Source organism: Eptatretus burgeri, chromosome 5, assembly GCF_056783735.1.
Source record: "Eptatretus burgeri isolate ZD-2024b chromosome 5, Ebu_testis_v1, whole genome shotgun sequence".
Classification (NCBI taxonomy): domain Eukaryota; kingdom Metazoa; phylum Chordata; class Myxini; order Myxiniformes; family Myxinidae; genus Eptatretus; species Eptatretus burgeri.
The window spans coordinates 121,065,141-121,085,879 of record NC_140965.1 but is presented as its reverse complement, the minus strand read 5'-3'; the positions used below and the strand labels follow the sequence as shown (position 1 = coordinate 121,085,879).

The window sequence follows — 20,739 nt, the reverse complement described above, 5'->3', positions numbered from 1 at the left end:
ATTCTCACCCGACTCTAGGCGCCACCCTCACCACCGCCGTTTCAGGGGTTTATAACGCCGGCTGGCTCGGCACAGGCCTCGGGTCACGCGTCTTCAATCGCGATACCAAGGTAACCCTGGACCTTACCAGTTGGGGAAATAGACCCCGGTTGCAGACTGGTTTTGTCAGATGCCGAACATTTTCTGCCAGTCTGTAACCATTTTGGTTTTATATACCAATCAAAATTGATCATTCCTTGACGCGACACAAATTAATCCTTAGCGGCAACTTCATACGAATCAGCCAGATTTATTGGGGAACAGCGGGGAACAAAACACAAGCAAAACATTCACGACAATGTTTTAATTAATCTATAACCCGTTCTTCATGAGGGAACTTCAGATTACAGGTTTTGAGGGGGTCCCTACCGAGATATACCTAAAACAACATGCAGACAAGACATAGACAGCATGCAGATAAGAAAGAGTACTTGGTGATGTTTCATGGACGAGAGGAAAGTGTCAAAAGCATGAATGTCGCTCGTAGCAATCCGATGTCCATGGATTAGAGCCCCCAAGCTCGAGCACGTCGCGTGGTTAAATGGCGCTCGCCATCCTTTTTTGCACCACACGCGGCCTCCGTGTGCTCTGATCCTGCATAAGGTCGATGGCACAAGACCGTCAGATCGACAATGGGTTTCAGCTGGTTTCTCACAAGGTCCAGCAAAACAAGTCCAGGCCTGGCCTGTTCACCAGGCCTGCTTCACAAAGCAGATCACAGAGAGACACAGCCATCCCCTACACAGCAGATCCCGACTCCCACCAGTTGTCTCTCATCCAGCCGATGGCAGACAGACCTCCTGCAGTCCTTTTCCTGCCTTTCCTTCGGCCCTGGCTCACTTCTCCAGGCCACAGAATTCAAACCCAGCCCGCCCAGGTCCAGTTTCTCTCCCGGCAGAATCACCACCTGTCTCTCCTTCATTCACTCGCTTCCAAGCCACTCGCTCCTCCCCTTAGTTTCACTTGCTCTTTTTCGCCACTCCCCCTCTGCCGACTGGGCAGGGCCTATCGTCCAGAGAGGGGAAGGAAGAAAAGGAAGCTCTCGGTACACCACCTCTGCACAAATAAATAACAGCCTGTTACACCTCCCAACACAGATCTAATGTCCATTTTACCAAACAGCCAGGCGAAACATGCATTTAATGGGGGATCTGAGCTAATCCTATATTTAGTAGCATAACAAGGGCCATTTCCATAACACTACCCCACCTTTCTCCTGAGGCTGTCTTGAGCCTCCATCTGGGGCAGCCCACGGCAATGGCCCTGTCTAACGTACAGCAAAGATCTCTCCTTTACTCTAACCCACAACATGGGAAGCACTTAACTCCAAAAACCAAAGTGTCACAGTAAGATTGGCATGTCCCTTTCCTCGTTTGTCGGATCACTAATCTAACAAACACATTTACAGTCTATGCAGAGTACTTAACATTCCAGTTATGGATTTGAACGGGAGGGCATTCAATTTTACTTTTAACACCAATATTTGCATAGGAGCAGGACATTCAAAGGTTCAACATTCTTTCACATGTTCGCTCCTTCAGGCCTCCTTCCGGCAGTCTTGTCCATTCACCCCTGAGGGTTTCCTCACTTCCTGGCCTTATTGGCCTCTCACCAGGTGAGTTCACTCGGCTCAGTGGCCGAATCTCACAAAGAGTTATTCGGCCCACTGAGCCCACAAAATGGCATGAATCTTCAGCCGCAACGGCCCACAAAAATGCTTCGGCCCATATGGCCTACTCAGAAGCAGCAGCAGGCAACAAGCCCTGCATTGGACAGCAGGTGACGCAGCAATGGTGGCACGGTGATATCAATGGTAAGCAAATGCAGTTTGGAGGTGTTCTTGAGGATGCAAATGGGTGTGATGACCTCAGACCAGGTGAGATGGAGTGTACCCTTAACCTTCCTTGCCTGCCTTGTTTTGGTATGGACTTGTTTTGGTTAAGTTCTCTTCTTTTTTTTTCCTTCCCCCCCCTTTTTTATTTTACAGACAGATGGTGTGTTTCTTACTCAACTGTATCTTCGTGGATGTGTGCTCATGACATACTGGTGGCCTCTCTGGCACTTGGAGAGGGTGACCTCGCCTGGCCCTTGCCAACAAATTTTCCCATCAACACTACTCATACCAGGTGTCATGCATGAATGGTGCGGAGGAGAGTCCATGGAACCTAACCATTTACTTTTAGCTCGAGACAATGCAACAAACCCTGCTCTGGCTAGAATGATCCTAATGACCCATTTTCCCGACCTGGCACACTGTTCCATTCTATTAAACCTGAGCAAGGCCCTTATTTGTCTTTTTCCATTTGATGGTGCCAGGCATAACTTGCTGGCTGGGGAGTGTGACTACTACTAGGCCTCTTTGCCTGCTTCCAATCGAGGGTGGAGGACACCAAGCAACCTCGGGGTTCACCTGAGCATGCTTCTGGCGCTCCGAACTAAGGGGTGGCTCTCGCAAGCCCACACACTGTGCTCTCATAGCACCCACACTGTGCTGTCATAGCAACTACACTGTGCTCTCATAGCACCCATACTGTGCTCTCATAGCACCCATACTGTGCTCTCATAGCACCTACACTGTACTATCCTGGCACTAAAACCTACCGTGCTCTCCTGGCACTGAACCTACCGTGCTCTCCTGGCACTGAACCCGACGGTGCTCTCCTGGCACCTCTGACAGCCTTCACCTGCCAGGAACCCCCAAAGCCCTGGTGCCCTATTTCTCGACTCACCAACTTCCAATACCATGTCACACTACCAGCCAGTACCACCATACCTTGGCCTGCACCTACCCCTCGCAGTCCGCCTGCACAATAGAACAGCAGCCAGAATCTATGTCAAATCCTCGAGGTCCCCCTAACCTCCACTAACTTGGTTAAGAGACTCCTACCGACAGGGTACGTTGTTCGCACTCACTCTCCTCATTCGCACAATCACGCCATTCACCCAAACACTTGAGTCATTCATTCCACAGTGCCGCACACAGCCCACAACACCTTCCAACACCTTTCACGTTTATGTGAAAAAAAAAAACACACCAGACGCTCGGATACCACTTGGTCATCAAAGTTAACTGGTACACTTTTTCATCAAACTCCAACCAATTTGTCACTACGTCCGTCGTCCGCTGGCCTTCTCCATTTGCCCTCATTGTTTATTTCCAACAATTTAAACAAGACATCAAAATCTCTTCACGAGCCCCATGGAACCTCTGCATGGTTCCAACCAGGCATTTCAATCCTTCCTCAAACAAGGCACTCTTTGTCATCCACTTGTTTCAGGAGTGTTTAACACTCTGCCTGTGATCCCCCAGGCAGATGCCAGGCCCATCCCCATCTCCTTGAGATGATGGTCAACCTGTTGCAACCATGAGGCACGTGGTCGGCCCACTGGCCTCCTCCACTCATGAGACTCCCTCGCTGAGAGAATCTGGTGAGCAGGATCAGCATCAGGAAAACGAGCCACATGTCCATACAGCCGCAATTGACGCTCAAGGACTATGCAGGTAACAAATCTCATCCGAGTCTCTCTCAGCAACCGCTCGTTGGACACAAAATCCGACCAGCGATAGCCAAGGATTCTCCGAAGAGACCTGGTACCAAAGGAATTAAGTCTCCATCTCAGATCCTTGGTCAAAGTCCAAGTCTCGCACCCATAGAGCAAGACTGGAAGTACCAAGGACCTGAAGACTCGGACTTTCGTCCTCCCGCACAGGTACCGGAAGCGCCACACCCCATGATCCAGTGAATCCATGACTCCCCAGGCCCGACCCAGACGTCTATTGACCTCTGACTCGCAGCCAGCAGAGACATGAATATCACTGCCAAGGTAAGTGAATCTCTCCACGACCTCAACATCCTCACCTCAAACAGACACAGACAGGACAGCAGCATCCAAGATGTCACCGAAAGCCTGGATCTTAGTTTTGACCCAAGACACCCGTAATCCCAACGGCTCCGACTCCTCATTCAGCACCTCGAGGGCCCCCAAGAGAATGTCTAAAGTCTCCGCAAAGATGACTGCATCATCTGCAAAATCAAGGTCCGAGATCTTGACATTCCCAAACGATGCACCGCAACTTGATCTCTCTGACATCCTCCCTAGAATCCAGTCCATACAAGTGCTGAAAAGTGTGGGGGCAAGTACACATCCCTGACGAACTCCAGTAACAACTGGAAATAAGTCAGAGATGGTACCACCACACTTCACAGCACTCTCAGTACCAGAGTAGAGTTCAGACATCAGATCGATCAGTTTTGGTGGCACCCCACGAAGACCAAGAATCCTCCAGAGGACATCCCGATTCACTGAATCGAACGCTTTACAGAGATCAACATAGGCTGCAAGCAGCCCCTGCCGAAACTCTCGTCTGCGTTCGGTGAGGACACGAAGTGCAAGGATACGGTCAATCGTTGACCTCTTTGGTGTAAAGCCTGACTGCTCTGGACGCTGGTGCTCAAGCAGATGGTGGCGAACCCTATCAAGAATTATCTGAGCAAAGACCTTGCCCGGCACTGAGAGCAGCGTCACCCCTCGGTAGTTGTTGCAGTCTTGGCGATCACCCTTCCCTTTCCAGAGAGGGACAACAAGGCCCCTCTTCCAGTCAGTTGGGATGATGCCTGTGTTCCAAGCAGAGTACAAAACTGCATGCAACGACACGATGTGTGACCAGCACCCAGACCCCCCAAGTGTCCACTCAGCCTGTTCGCAAACTTCTCAGCTACTCTCTCATCCCTGAGCTTGGCAACATCCAGCCTAGGCTGGGATGGTACCATTCTCCAGGATTTAAGGTGCAGCTTTAGAGTTGCTACAACAAGCCTGTGGTCAGTATTGAGGAACTGAGCACTCCGGTAGACCCTGCAGTTCTGGATCATCCTCCAACGACTGTCAATGAGGACATGGTCAATCTCCTTTGCCACACCGCCAGCATTGGAATACCAAGTCCAGCGATGAGCTTGTGGGTGCTGAAACCATGAACCAGTCACCCTAAGTCCATGACTTCTTGCAAAGTCAAGGAACTTAGTGCTGTTCTGGTTCATAGTTCCTGACCCATGGGGACCAACACACACCTCATAACCATCCCTATCAGTTCCAGTCGATGCATTGAAATCCCCCAAGACTATAAGTGTATCTCGTCTGGGGCACTGATCAACCACAGACTCGAGTGTGGCGTAGAATGCATCCTTCACGGTGAGATCACTCGCCTCAGTCGGAGTATAAACAGAGACCAGGGAAATGACACCTAAGGAGTGGCAAATCCTTAATCTCATAATACGCTCGTTGACCGGTGTTACCTCTATTATCATTGGGGTCAGCTTATTGGGCACAGCTACAGCAACTCCTTGGGTATGGTAACCATCAGAGCGACCAGACCAATAGTAGGTGTAACCACCCACCATTATCTCGCCGCGGTCTCCGAACCTCAGAGAGAGCTGCAATCCCGATGTCCAAACGCTTGAGCTCAGATGATAACAGAGACAGGTGATCATCCTCTCTTAGGGATAGGACATTCCAGGCACCCACCCAAAGGGACTGCCTCAGGTTAACCCAAGGAGACCGCCGTCTGGTGGACGACACCTCAGCACCACTCCGACACACTCTCCCGCAATCTGACCCAGGGATGTTAACCCATGGTTTCCCTCCTATCATAAAAGATTGGGGGTCCTGAAGGCTTTGCCCCAATCCTGTCATCCGGTGAGCTGCCCTGCGAAGGGAAGCTGCACAGGAGGTACTCCTACAGAGTGGCTGTTCAGATTGTTTTGCGTTTTTGCGTTTTGCGGAATGAAGGGTTTTACAGTGGCCGGAGTGCAAATCCTGCCACCAACCTCCTAATAAGAAGTAGCCCAACTGCAGGAGGACGTCCGCAGACACAGTTGGGCACTAGATATGGATGGCCGTTGGCTCACAAGGAGCTCCTCCGCCCTTTGACAGGTTTTGTTTTTAATCCTGCTGGGTGTCCATATCCAAACACACTCCTCACAAGAAAACCTGGTGGGGGAGACGGTTTAGTCGCCGACAACCCGACCATGGAACAGGTTAGTACAGGTTTACATGGTACCTGTAGCAGGTCACAGATCGAGGGTTCTCCAGGGTTCACGGAAATCAGGTAAACCCCAATCGGTGGAACGGCCTCCTCCTCTTCTCCAGGGTTCACGGAAATTAGGTAAACCCCAATAAGGGAAGCGGTCTCCCCCTCTTCTCCAGGGTTCACGGAAATCAGGTAAACCCCAATCAGGGAAGCGGCCTCCCCCTCTTCTCCATAACTCCCTGAAGACAGATAAACCCCATTCAGCTAGCCAAACCCCTCGTGTTTTCAGAAATGTTTGAAGACCAAGTGACACACACCACTGCCACCCGCTACTCATCTGCACTCCACTCCAAAGTTCCTGTGAGGCTGATAGAGAAATTAGAATCCAATTTCTAAAGCCTGCTCCTGGATGCAGCACCTCCAACTCTGTAAGAACCCATGCGGAGCTGTCCATTCTGGTTTCCGTCCCCTGGCTCAAGCTCTGTCCTGGTGGCATTTCTATTTCCCCTTGCACCTCTAACTATTTTCCTATGTCACCACTCATTCCATGCTCAGGACTCCCACACACAGCAGGTTGCACACATTCCAAGGTTATGTGTTGACCTTCCACACATTCAACCTTGCCTGCGTACTGACCAACTGCCTCGCACTCCAGGGTTACATTCTCGACTGCCAGGTGAATACTCACACACGTTTCGCCCTCAGTAGCACACCACGGTGCTGTAGTCTGAACTGTGGACTCACAGCATTCATCCACAGGCACTCCACACACACATTCAGGGGTCACGCATACGTGCACCCCCTTGGACAGAGTCTCTTCATTAACATAAAATTCAATTTCTACCTTAAGCTCCTCATCCGCACCATGTAAGCATGTGCCCACATACCTGCTTCGTTCCAGAGTCACCTCTGTCCGGTCGCTTCTCTCCAGCAGGTTGCTCATCATTGATTTGCCACACTCCTCTGGGGCTGTCAGCTCCACATGCTGGACCTGTTTAAAATGTGTTTCATTCGTCAACAACCCCGTATGCTCCCTCAATGTCTCCTCCACCAGGGTTTGCTCTAATTGTGGTGTCATGCTATGAGTGATATCAATCAAGTTCCGCACCACAAACATTCCTCCCTGTGGTGATGCCACACATCCCATATTATTGTGCTGTTCTACTTCCTTGCTCCATTATATTTTCCATTCGAGTCGTTCTTCCTCTCTGAGCCTTTTGAGTTGTTCGTTATTTTTCCGGAGTTTTTCCATCTCCGCGTACTCCAACCTTGCTTTCTCCTCCTTTAGTTGGTTAATTTCAAATTCGTTTTCTTTTTGTTTTCTATCCCACCGTCTCTCATGTTCTTCATTCTCCAATCTCATCGTTTCCTTCAATTTGTTGATTTCCATTTCCTGTTTCATTCCTTGTTCTTTTTGTTTCTTATCCCACAGTCTCTCTTGTTCTTCCTTCTCCAATCTCATCGTTTCCCTCAATTGGTTGATCTCCCTTTCCTGCTTCATTCCTTGTTTTTTTTTTTTCTAATCCCACTGTCTCTCTTGTTCTTCATTCTCCAATCTCGTCGCTTCCTTCAATTTGTTGATTTCTTTTTCCTGTTTCATTCGTTGTTCTTCCAACATCTCCTCGCACTCCAACCTTGCTTTCTCCTTTAACTGTTTGATCTGCACAGTGTGGTTCCTTAATGTTTCATTCTCCGTTCTCTTTCTTTCCTCTCTTAACATCCTCAGCTTGTTTTATAATTCAGTCTCTTTGTTTTGGTGTTTCTGTAACTCTGAAGTTTTTTTTCCACAATTCCTCTCTCATCTCCGCACCTCTTTTGCATGCTTCCCTCCTCATTTCATCCATTTTATTACCGTATTCCTTGAGTCGTTCCAGATATTTCTCTGTTCCTTCGATTGTCTCTTCTTGGATTTCTCTTACCTAATTGCCTGTTCTTACCTTCCCCTTCAGTAGTTCCAATTCCAAATCGTGTTCCCGTTTTTCCATTTCCAGCTTTGTCTTCCATTCTTCTTCCAAGTTCTTCCTATCCCGAGAATTACTAATTTGCTCTTCTTTTATTCTTTCGTTCAGTTCACTCTTCTCTTGTTCCAACTCATGGGGACTCCACTCTACTTCCTTTATTTCCATTTCTTCCTGTAGTTCTTCAAACTGTCTTAACTTTTCCAACAATTCTTCCTTCCTTTGCTCCAGATATTTCTCTCCTCTTTTTATCTTCTGCTCTTGGCTTTCTCTTTTCTGATTGCCTGATCTTACTTCAGTTGTTTCAATTCCAAATCGTGTTCACATTTTTCCTTCTCGAGCTTTGTTTTCCATTCTTTCTCCAAGTTCTCCCTATCCTGGGATTTGCTCTTCTCATATTCCAACTGACGGGTAAACAACACTACTTTATTCTTTTCTCCACATCGTTCGTCGACTCTGTTGGCAAAGTCCTCTTTCAGCCACCGAATTTGTTTCTGTTCATCGGCCAATTGTTGTAATTGTTGTACCCCCTAGTACATATCATTTTTCTGAACCTCGTCTGCGTGCCATTGTACGTCGTCCAATTTCATTTGTACCTCCTTTATATAATTCTCATAACACCTCACCTGTTCCAAGGCATCCTCCAATTGTGTCTGAAGCTTGCCAATGTTCACGCAGTCGTCCTGCCTCGTCTGCCATGGCACATGCCGGATCCAGGTGGTTTGAACCGGTGGGTGGGAGCCTGTGCCTCGTGTTGTGCCGTTCATTGCATATTAATAGCCCACTCCCGCTTCATGTCGCGCCAAAGTCGAGCCGCGCCGCCATTTTGCGACTCCATTTTCTATATAATTTCCAAGTTTTACACCCCATCCGATCAAAATATAATCAAATTTCCGAGCCTCATTTTTTTTTCCTCGTGCCTCTCGTAACCAATGTTCAGGGTGAGCAATACACCAGAGGTCCAAATATCCCACTCCTGACTACCAAACTGTTATGGATCCGGGGTGGTGGGATTCTCACCCGACTCTTGGCGCCACCCTCACCACCGCCGTCTGTGGGGTTTATAACGCCGGCTGGCTCGGCAGAGGCCTCGGGTCACGCGTCTTCAATCGCGATACCAAAGTACCCCTGGACCTCACCAGTTGGGGAAATAGACCCCGGTTACAGACTGGTTTTGTCAGATGCCGAGAGTTTTCTGCCAGTCTGTAACCATTTTGTTTTTATATACTAATCGAACGGATCATTCCTCAAAGTGACACAAATTAATCCATAGCGGCAACTTCATACGAATCAGCCAGATATATTGGGGAACATCGGGGAACACAACACAAGCAAAACATTCACGACAATGTTTTAATTAATCTATAACCCGTTCTTAACTTGGGAACTACTGATTACGGGTTTCGAGGGGGTCCCTACCGATATATACCTTAAATAACATGCAGACAAGACATCAACAGCATGCAGACAAGACAAAGTACTTGGTGATGTTTCATGGATGAGAGGAAAGTGTCAAAAGCACGAATGTCGCTCGTAACAAGCCGATGTCCACGGATTCGAGCCCCCAAGCTCGAGCACGCCGCGTGGTTAAATGGCGCTCGCCTTCCTTTTTCGCACTGCACGTGGCCTCCGCGCGTTCTCACCCTGCGTAAGGTCGACGGCACAAGACCGTCAGATCAACGATGGGTTTCAGCTGGTTTCTCACAAGGTCCAGCATACAACTCCAGGCCTGGCCTCTTCACCAAGCCTCCTTCACGAAGCAGATCGCAGAAAGACAAAGCCTTCCCTGACACAACAGATCACGACTCCCACCAGTCATCTCTCATCCAGCGGAGGGCAGACAGACCTCCTGCATTCCTTTCCCTGCCCTTCCTTCGGCCCTGGCTTGCTTCTCCAGGCCACAGAAGGCAGACCCTGTGCGCCCAGGTCCAGTTTCTCTTCCGGAAGAATCACCACTGTCTCTCCTTCGTTCGCTCGCTTCCAAGCCACTCGCTCCTCCCCTTTGTTTCACTTCCTCTTTTGGCCACTCCTCCTCTGCCGACTGGGTGGGGCCTATCGTCCGGAGATTGGAAGGAAGAAGAGGAAGCTCTCATAACACCACCAATGCACAAACAAATAACAGCCTGTGACACCTCCCGGCACACATGCAACGTCCATTTTACCGAACAGGCTGGCTAAACATGCATTTTAATGGGGGATCTGAGCTAATCCTATATTTAGTAGCATACCAAGGGCCATTTCCAAAACAATATATATATATATATATATATATATATATATATATATATATATATATATATATATATATATATATATATATATATATATGTTGTTCTTCTTTCGGCTGCTCCCGTGAGGGGTCGCCACAGTGGATCATACATTATGATCCGCATACTGATTTGGCACAGGTTTTACGCTGGATGCCTTTCCTGACGCAACCCTGGTCGCCTCTTACGACACAGGGATAAGGATTGGGTTTCGCCATGATTCCGGGCTGCCCAACACCCTCTCATAGCGTGGCCCAGCGCAGAGCACCCATCCTCAAGCGATCCTCCAAACCAAGCTTCCGAATATCCGGATTACAGGCGCATGCCACTATGCCCGGTCACATATATGTATGTATATATATATATATATATATATATATATATATATATATATATATATATATATATATATATATATATATATTTCTTCTTCTTCTTCTTCTTCTTCTTCTTCTTCTTCTTCTTCTTCTTCTTCTTCTTCTTCTTCTTCTCCTTCTTCTTCTCCTTGTTTTGGCTGCTCCCGGGAGGAGTCGCCACAGCGGATCAACCGTCTCCATTTCGCTCTATCCTCCACATCTTCCACTGACACTCCAACCGCCCGCATGTCCGCCCTCACCGCATCCATAAACCTCTTTTTGGCCTTCCTCTTCTCCTCCAGCCTGGCGGCTCCATCCTCAGCATCCTTGTCCCGATATACTCTGCTTCCCTCCTGTGCACACGTCCAAACCATCTCAATCTCGCTTCTCTCACTTTGTCTCCAAGCCGTCCTACCTGCGCTGTCCCTCTAATATACTCATTCCTTATCCTGTCCATCCTCGTCACTCCCAACGAGAATCGCAGCATCTTTAACTCTCTCACCTCCAGCACCGATTCCTGTCTTTTTGTTAGCGCCATCGCCTCCAAACCATACAACATAGCTGGTCTCACTACCGTCTTATATACTTTCACCTTCACTCTTGCAGCTTCCCTTCTGTCACAAATCACTCCTGCAACTTTTCTCCAACCACTCCATCCTGCCTGCACTCTCTTTTTCACTTATCTACAACACTCTTCGTTACTTTGGACAGTTGATCCCAAGTATTTAAACCCATCCACCTTCCCCACCTCAACTCCTTGCAACCGCATCATACCACCACCCTCCCTCTCATTTACGCACATGTACTCCGTCTTACTCCTACTGACTATCATTCCCCTTTTCTCCAGTGCGTACCTCCACCTTTTGAGGCTCGCCTCAGCCTGCTCCCTACTCTCTCTACAGATCATGATGTCATCCGCGCACATCAGAGTCCATGGAGACTCCAGTCTGATCTCGTCCTTCAACCTGTCCATCACCATTGCAACCAGGAAAGGGCTCAGAGTCAATCTTTGGTGCAACACCACTTTAACCTTAAACCGGTCCGTCATTCCTACCGCACACCTCACCGCTGTCACACTGTCCTCATGCATATCCTGCACGGTCCTCACATACTTCTCCACCACTCCCGACTTCCTCATACAATACCACTACTCCTCTCTTGGCACCCTATCATAAGCTTTCTCTAAATCCACAAACACACAATATAACTAATTCTGGCCTTCCCTATACTTCTCCATCAACATTCTCAAAAGCAAACATCGCATCAGTGGTGCTCTTTTCTGGCATAAACCCATATTGCTGTTCACAAATCGTCACCTCTCTTCTCAACCAAGCTTCCACTACTCTTTCCCACAACTTCATGGTGTGGCTTAACAACTTTATCCCTCTGTAATTTCCACAGCTCTGCACATCACCCTTGTTCTTGAAAATCGGAACCAGTACATTTGATCTCCACTCCTCCGGCATTCTCTCACTTTCCAAGATTTTATTAAACAATCTGGTTAACAACCCCACTGCCAGCTCTCCAAAGCACTTGCATGCCTCCACTGGTATATCATCTGGGCCAACCGCCTTTCCACTTTTCATCCTCTTCATAGCAGTCCTCACTTCATCCTTACTGATCCACCCCACTTCCTGATTCACAATCTCCACCTCTTCCAACCTTCTCTCTCTCTCATGTACTTCATTCATCAGCTCCTCAAAGTACTCCATCCAGCTTCTCAACACACTCTTCTCGCTCGTCAGCATATTCCCATTTGCGTCCTTTATTACCCTGACCTGCAGCACATCCTTCCCAGCTCGGTCCCTCTGTCTTGCCAATCAGTATAAATCCTTTTCCCCTTCCTTTGTATCCAACTTTTCATACAACTCGTAATATGCCTTTTTCTTAGCCTTTGCCACCTCTCTCTTTGCCTTTCACCGCCACTCCTTGTACTCCTGCCTACTTTCTTCATCTCTCTGACTATCCCACTTCTTTTTCGCCAACCCCTTCTTCCTTATACTTTCCTGTACTTCCTCATTCCACCACCAAGTCTCCTTATCTTCCTTCCTCTGTCCAGATGTCACACCCAATACCTTCCTCGCGATCTCCCTCACCACTTCTGCTGTAGTTGCCCAATCATCCCACCCATCTTTACCACCATCCAACACCTGTCTCGCCTCCTCCCTAAATTCCACGCAACAGTCTTCCTCCTTCAGCTTCCACCATCTGGTACTTGGTTCAGCCCTCACTCTCTTCCTCAACCTCACCTCCAAAATCATCCTACAGACCACCAATCGATGCTGTCGAGTTACACTCTCCCCTGCCACCACCTTACAGTCTCTAATATCTTCAAGGTTGCATCTCCTGCTTAAGATGTAATCCACCTGTGTGCACTTTCCTCCACTCTTGTATGTCACACTGTGTTCCTCCTTCTTCTTGAAATACGTATTTACCACTGCCATTTCTATTCTTTTTGCAAATTCAATATATATATATATATATATATATATATATATATATATATATATATATATATATATATATATATATATATATATATATATATATATATATATATTGTTGTAGATTTCCCACCCGTCGGCGTGCGAACGACCGCGTCTAACCCGCTTCGCCCACCGAACGGACAATCCAGTCGCGGCTTTCCGGATCAACGCCGGAAACCAGCCACGGGTGTGTTTTTAACCACACCACAACCTTGTCCGCACTCGACCCGCGCTGCAGGGTCCGATCGCCAATTCTTCGATTTACCTAATTATTCGCACGGACAGGTTACCGAGAGATTGTACCTCAACGGGACCGCTTGGAAACGAGCTGCTTAAGCAGCCCGCTTCCTTTTGGGATAACCGAGCGTGGTATTATCGCGAAGTCCCGTTGGACCCGATCACTTTACCGGCTATTTAAAAACAAACTATATTCCGAGTGCAAGATGGGGCAGTTCAATGAGGGAATGGACGCAACAAACAGGTTTACATTCACTCAAGGACATTTATTATAATAAAGCACATATGCAATTAAACAAGGCAAAACACGTATGCAATTATACAAGCAACAAAAGCACGACAAAAGAACTACAACCGTCTACTTCTTATGTACAGTCACTTGCACTTAGCAGCAGTTCCTACTTATTAGACGGGCCCACGGACACACGAACGCACACACACACCCAATAAATGGTGGCAGAGCCTTTAATGATGAGCTCCAGCTCGGAGGACAGGTGAGCTGAAATTCAGAGCCCATCTCGAACCTCTCCACCTCGTGTGGTCTTCAAGTTGTTCGGACCCGGGCTCCAGCGAGAGCGAGCTGGATCTAATCGCCGTGAACCGCGAATCCTCCCGCGCTTCTCAACATGTGCTGGTGAGACGAGGCGCCGATCCTTCGCGTATCGCTTCCCCGAGGAATCACCTCCACGAAGAGGTCGATGAGTCGCACCAAGCCGGGAACCAAAATGGAGAACAAAGAGCTCCATGAACCAAGAAGAAGAAGAAGCCACCACTCGTAGCTCGAGTCGAGTAACCGGCTTAACTTCCTTCCAAGGCAAAGCTGCTCGAAGCAAAAAGCTCTGCTGAGCCAAGCAGAAGCCGAAGCTTACTGAGCCAGCTGAAGCAAAAAGCTTCCGAAGGCCTCAACCCTCACGCAAGCCAAGCAAGACCTGACGGTCTGCTGTACGACTACTCTCAACTCCCTTCTCCAACTCTGCCCCACGAACCAAAGAAAAGATCTCCTCTTATCCTTCTCCCGCCCTTCCCCCGCTCCCGGCGTGACTCATGACTCATGCCCTCGTGCTCCATCCCCGGCTCAGCCTTCGGTGGGAGGGAGTTGCTGACATCATGAGTCATGGATGGCAGGGTTCTTCCTCTTCGCAGAAGAGGGGGAGGGATGTCTCAATTGTTCGTTCCCTAACTATTAAATCGATCCGCAGTGCATCTAATCGATTTCTGAACATTTAAACAATGAAAGTTGAGCTATCTCGGGAACAAGCACTTATCGACATAGCTGACTAAAGGAACCTGTATGTTGTGTGCAATCGAATTCCAAATTCGTAACACGACCCCCTCCCCTTTTTACAGACTCGTCCCGAGTCGTCAAATTTTCATGTGACCAGCATGTGTAAGTTTTCCCCTAATACGTTCTACCTTCGGATCCCTGAGTGCGATATTTCTTGATACGTGTCCCAAAAATAAATAACCTAATGCGCTGCGTTACTAACTAAACAAACTCTCAGACTCATTCGGACAACTTAACTAAAATTACCGGCGCTAAAACAAACATGCAGGTGAGGTTCCACGTATTTCCAATTTTCACTCAACTTATCCATTATGTAACCATGGCCCAGGACCTGTGATCTGTGAAAGGGAAATGGTAAAAGTCATTTCAAAGTTCATTGATGCAGGGGAATGGATGGAGATGGTAGCAAAACACAAATGAGCGTGATGGATGCATGGGCTGCCTGCAGGGCAGTCCTTGCAAAACTGGATGGTCCTGGCACACATGGTGATGGATGGACACACACACACACACACACACACACACACACACACACACACACACACACACACACACACACACACACACACACACACACACACACACACACACACACGGGCAAATGCAAACAAGGGCTAGCAGGCATAGGGTCATGGTAGAGGCAGGCAAACGAGGCATGGCAAGGCAAGTCCATGCAGAACAGGCGGCTGCAGCAAAACAGGCCGGCAAAGAAGCTGGCCGGCCTCTGGTGTGGTTCCATCAGGTCTGGAGGGAGTGCGATGGCGCCGGCCGCTCTGAAGGCGGGCTCAGACCTCGCCTGCTGTTTCGCACCACTCTATCGCCTTTGCCTGTCTCTGTCCATACCCACTCCCTTAATTTGCCACAAAACACAACAAAATTTCGCACCTCTATTTTTATTATTTTTATTTCCCTTTTATAATTGTCTCCCAAACCCCCTTTATAGTCATTGTCTGGCTAAACTATCCTGTCAACCTAGCCTACTCCCAACCCCTACGTTCCCTCTCTGGAGGGGAATAGGGAGAGACTAGCGTCCTGTCTCGAGGCCCAACAAAGCCTCAGAATGGCCTCGTCAGAGTTCAGCAATCTACCAAGGTGAGTCCAGTGGCCTACAACGAGCGAAGGGATGGATGGTGCGAAGGGGTACATCTAACTATCCTAGCATTCATTAAACTGAAACTACCCCTGAGCTTTCCAAAAACGCCTCCTCACATTTTAAAACTATCGGTTCTAAAAACCATGATTCCCATCACCTGTGTTGGTGTCCATTCTAAATTTGGGCCTTGCCCTCAAATTTTCATTCGTGCCCTCGCACAATTTCCTGGCTGGGCAGTGTGGCTCAACTGTCAGGAACTCCCCCTCTGCCGAACTCTAACCATGGCACCCCCAGGCCCGCAGGCTGCCTTCGAGCCAAGCTGCTCCCTACAACACGGGGGGGGGGGTTGCCCTCTCTGGCATTGCCCCCCTCCGATGCCCACGTGGCGTGTTGATGCCCCGGGTCCCTTTCTGAGGGTCGCCCGTACCCACTACACTGCCCATGCGGCATTCTGGCGCTACAGGTCCCGTTTCCGACGGGTCGCCCGTACCCACTACACTATCTCGGCCCCTCTTGGGCCCTTGGTCTACTCTGGCCGACTGGTCGGGTGCCTGGGGTGCCGACTAAACAAAACTCACCTTTCCACAGCAACGGTCCCAGCTGGTCCATGAACTCCTGCACCCCTCCAAACGGGTTTCGTGCCTTCTCTCGACACCAACAACAAAACGACCTCCTGTTCGTAAATTTGAATAACCCACTCGCAAACATTAAACTGACCCCAGGGTCACTTGGGTGGGAATCACTCCTACCCCCAACCAGTCATTCGCACCATGCATACCACATTCGCTCCACTCGCACATTTGAGCCCACTGTCCCACACTCTTTCCTCACACACTTTCCATTTCGCAACTCACACCAACACTCCACACTCCCATCCTTCTCAATGAATCCCCTGACTAACTCGTGCTCCCTCGTCATCCCTTATTCTCATGCATGTTCCATTTACTCTGCGTAGCTAAACTCCGTCTCCACTACACATTTCCAGTCTGTCCATGTCTCCGAAAATCCAAAAAATTCCCATTTCCTAAATCTGAACTAAAATCCCTCTCACGAATCCATTTCACGGGCTCCATGAGGACTTGTCCCTGCCCCATGAAGCCGGTCTAACTATCGCTAACCCATCCCCCTAACTAGTAGTTCCTGTGCCCCCAAGACAGAGGGGTCTTCCACCCCTTGCCCAGGGAATCCTGTTCACCCGAAGCGAGGCTTGCTTTTTTTAATTTTTCCATGCGCACACCAGCGCGGCAACTCGCAACCTGCGCTCTTTCCCCGTGACGTCATGGCAGCTGTTCGCGTTTCTCGCACCTCGTCCCTTATCGGATGGCACCATCCGGCAGGGATTTCCCTTCTGCCAGATTCCAACCCTGCAGCCACGACGTCACCCTACGCATCAAAAACAAGCCTCGAGTTTCGAGGGGTTCCCCACGCGAACACATGTGCTCTGCTCATCGGAGCTTCACACACATGCCCGCCTGGAGAATCCATTATCCAGCCTACCTTCTGTCCGTCCGCGGGATCGGCTAATCCACGGCGTGCGTTTACGGACCAGGCTTCACTCCCGCAGGCACGCACGTGGCGGCCTTGAGCGTTTCACGGCACGGACCCCGCGCGCTGCCGTGCAAACCCGGCACGGTCCCCAATGCAGCTACGGCTGCTACTCGGCCTTTGTCCACCGTCAGGCACCGTCTCCGTCGCACTCTCGTGCACAAACTTCCACGTGCCACGACGCTCACACACCTCGCCATGACACTCGGACATGCGGTTGCATGTTCGCGCATGCCAACCGCCATCTCCCTCACATACAGCACTCTCACACACGCTGTTCCTTCCACCCTCGGTGTTTCTCTCACACACTCTGAAACCACACATGCTGTTTCCTTCGCACACTCTGTTCCTTCCACACTCGGTGTTTCCTTAACACACGGCGTGCTGGAAGGCAAGCATGTCGGCACACTCGCTACCAGGCACACCATATCACTCACATACGTGGTTTCCCTCACACACGGGGAATCGCTGACACACGCCATAACACTCATGCTATGAGTGCTTTGCAGCACGCATTTCGGCTCACTCGTACACACACACACACACACACACACACACACACACACACACACACACACACACACACACACACACACACACACACACACACCGGGACGACCACGCTGGGGATTTGCATCACCACAAGGGTTCCTGGGGCCTCCATACCCCCCAGCTCCGCGTGCACACATTCACAGCACTCACCCCCTCTACCTCGCAAGGCTCGACCGGACTCACCTAATCGCGATCCGCCTCAAGGGGGCACATTTCCTCCTTTCGTTCCTGAAGGAGGCTATCCTGCTGCTTGCATCGGGTCCCAACACATTCCTCAAGCTCAACCCCATTGTCCCTCACTACCTCCATGTGTGTGTGTGTTTGTCCTTTGTGTCGTCCACTTCACCCCTCTCTCCTCTATCTCCCGTGTCTCTGTTATTTCTATTTCCTGCGTCTCCGTCGTTGTCACCGCTACCTCCATTATTATTTCCTTTTCTTCCTCGTTCCATTTTCCTTCCCATTTGAGTCGTTCTTCCTCTCTGAGCCTCTTTAGTTGTTCATTATCTTTTCGGAGCTTTTCCATCTCTGTGGACTCAAATTTTGCCCTCTCCTTGAGTTGGTTAATTTCAACCTCGTTTCCTTTTTGTTTTCAACTCCACCGTCTCTCATGTTCTTCATTCTCCAATCTCATAGTTTCCTTCATTTTGTTGATCTCCCTTTCCTGTTTCATTCGTTCTTCTATCTGTTTCTTATTTCACTGTCTCTCTTGTTCCTCCTCCAATCTCATAGTTTCCCTCAATTGGTTAATCTCCCTTTCCTGTTTCATTCCTTGTTCTGTCACGATCTCATCGTACTCCAACCTTGCTTTTTCTTTCAATTGGTCAACCTCAAATTCATGTTCTTTTTGCTTTTTATACCACCGTCTCTCTTGTTCCTCATTCTGCAATCTCGTAAGCTTTTTTTTTCTAATTCCTCTCTTACCTCCTCACACTGCAAGCTTGCTTTGGCTTCCAACTGTTCGATCTGCATAGTGTGGTTCCTTAAAGTTTCATTCTCCATTGTCATTCTTTCCTTTCTTAACATCCTCAGTTAGTTTTGTCTGTCTCTCTCTCTCTCTCTCTCTCTCTCTCTCTCTCTCTCTCTCTCTCTCTCTCTCTCTCTCTCTCTCTCTCTCTCTCTCTCTCTCTCTCTCTCTCTCTCTCTCTCTCTCTCTCTCTCTCTCTCTCTCTCTCTCTCTCTCTCTCTCTCTCTCTCTCTCTCTCTCTCTCTCTCTCTCTCTCTCTCTCTCTCTCTCTCTCTCTCTCTCTCTCTCTCTCTCACTCTCTCTCACTCTCTCTCTCTCTCTCTCTCTCTCTCTCTCTCTCTCTCTCTCTCTCTCTCTCTCTCTCTCTCTCTCTCTCTCTGTGTTTCTGTAACTCGGAAGCTTTTTTTCCTAATTTCTGTCTCATCTCCACACCTCTTTCACATTCTTCCTCCAAGTTTTTCCTATCCCGGGAGATACTAATTTTCTCCTCCTCCTTTCTTTTATTCAGTTCGCTCGCCTTTTGTAACAAAAACCCATGCAACCGATCTACTTCCATCGTTTCCCTATGTCGTTCCTCGACTGTGCTGGCTAATTCCTCATTCAGCTCCCAAATTCGTTCCTGCACATCGGCCAATTGTTGTGACTCCCCATGAACACAATCCTCCTGAACCTCGCCTGCACACCACCGTATCTCGTCTAATTTAATGGCAAACGAATGCAATTCTTTTGTATATTTCTCACCACACTTCCACTCCCCCAAGGCATTCGACACTTGTTCATGAAGTTCGCCCATGTATGCGCCGGCGCCCTGCCTCACCTGCCATGCCCACGTGGTTTGAAACGGTGGCTGGGAGCACACGCCTCGTGTCGTGCCGTTCGCTGTGCTATTAATAGCAGCCCGCTCACACCTCGTTCCGCGCTGAGGTGCGATCACGCTGCTATTGTGCGACTCCGTTTGACAGCAAAGTTCGTGCTCAGTGTATGAGGGTGAGCGCCCCCACTGATAATAATTGGTGGTGGGGTTATAAAAAGAACTGTCCCGGGCCATGGATCCTACATCAAAACACATTTCTAATCCACCCTGTCCCTGTTCGCCTTGAAATGCCATCTTGCTTCTCGGAATAAATTTTTAAAAAGCCCGTTTTTGGGTGGGGGGGGGATGGATGGTCGCTCTGCACACCCTTCATCCGATTCCCGTTAATTTGGTTGGAGGCGGGATGGATTGGAATCCCACTCCTGACACCAGTCTTGTAGATGTCCTGCCTGTCGGCGTGCGAACGACCGCGTCTAACCGATTGCGGTCGCTTCGCCCACCGAACGGACAATCCAGTCGCGGCTTTCCGGATCAACGCCGGAAACCAGCCACGGGTGTGTTTTTAACCACACCACAACCTTGTCCACACTCTACCTGCGCTACAGAGTCCGATCGCCAAATCTTCGATTCACCTAATTATTCGCACGGGCAGGTTACCGAGAGATTGTACCTCAACGGGACCACTTGGAAACAAGCCGCTTCAGCAGCTCACTTCTTTTTGGGATAACCGAGCGGGGTATTATCGCGCAGTCCCGTTGGACCTGATCACTTTCCCGGCTATTTAAAAACCAACTATATTCTGAGTGCAAGATGGGGCAGTTCAATGAGGGAATGGTGCAACGAACAGGTTTACATTCACACAAGGACATTTATTATCATAAAGCATGTATGCAATTAAACAAGGCAAAACACATATGCAATTATACAAGCAACAAAAGCACGAAAAAAGAACTACAACCGCCTACTTATTATGTACAGTCGCTTTCACTTAGCAGCAGTTGATACTTATTAGACGGGCCCACGGACACACGTACGCACGCGCGCGCGCGCGCGCGCACACACACACACACACACACACACACACACACACACCCAAGAAATGGTGGCAGAGGCCTTTA

At 49.2% G+C, this 20,739-nt stretch overlaps 1 protein-coding gene and 1 pseudogene across 3 annotated transcripts in view; both read right to left on the bottom strand.

Moving 5' to 3' along the window:
• Nucleotides 1-20,739, bottom strand: part of LOC147027249 (glutamate receptor ionotropic, delta-2-like) — a 675,131-nt gene that overhangs the window by 133,185 nt on the left and 521,207 nt on the right. The gene's annotated exons all lie outside the window — the stretch shown is intronic.
• On the bottom strand, nt 6,766-10,171 carry LOC147027252 (uncharacterized; annotated as a pseudogene).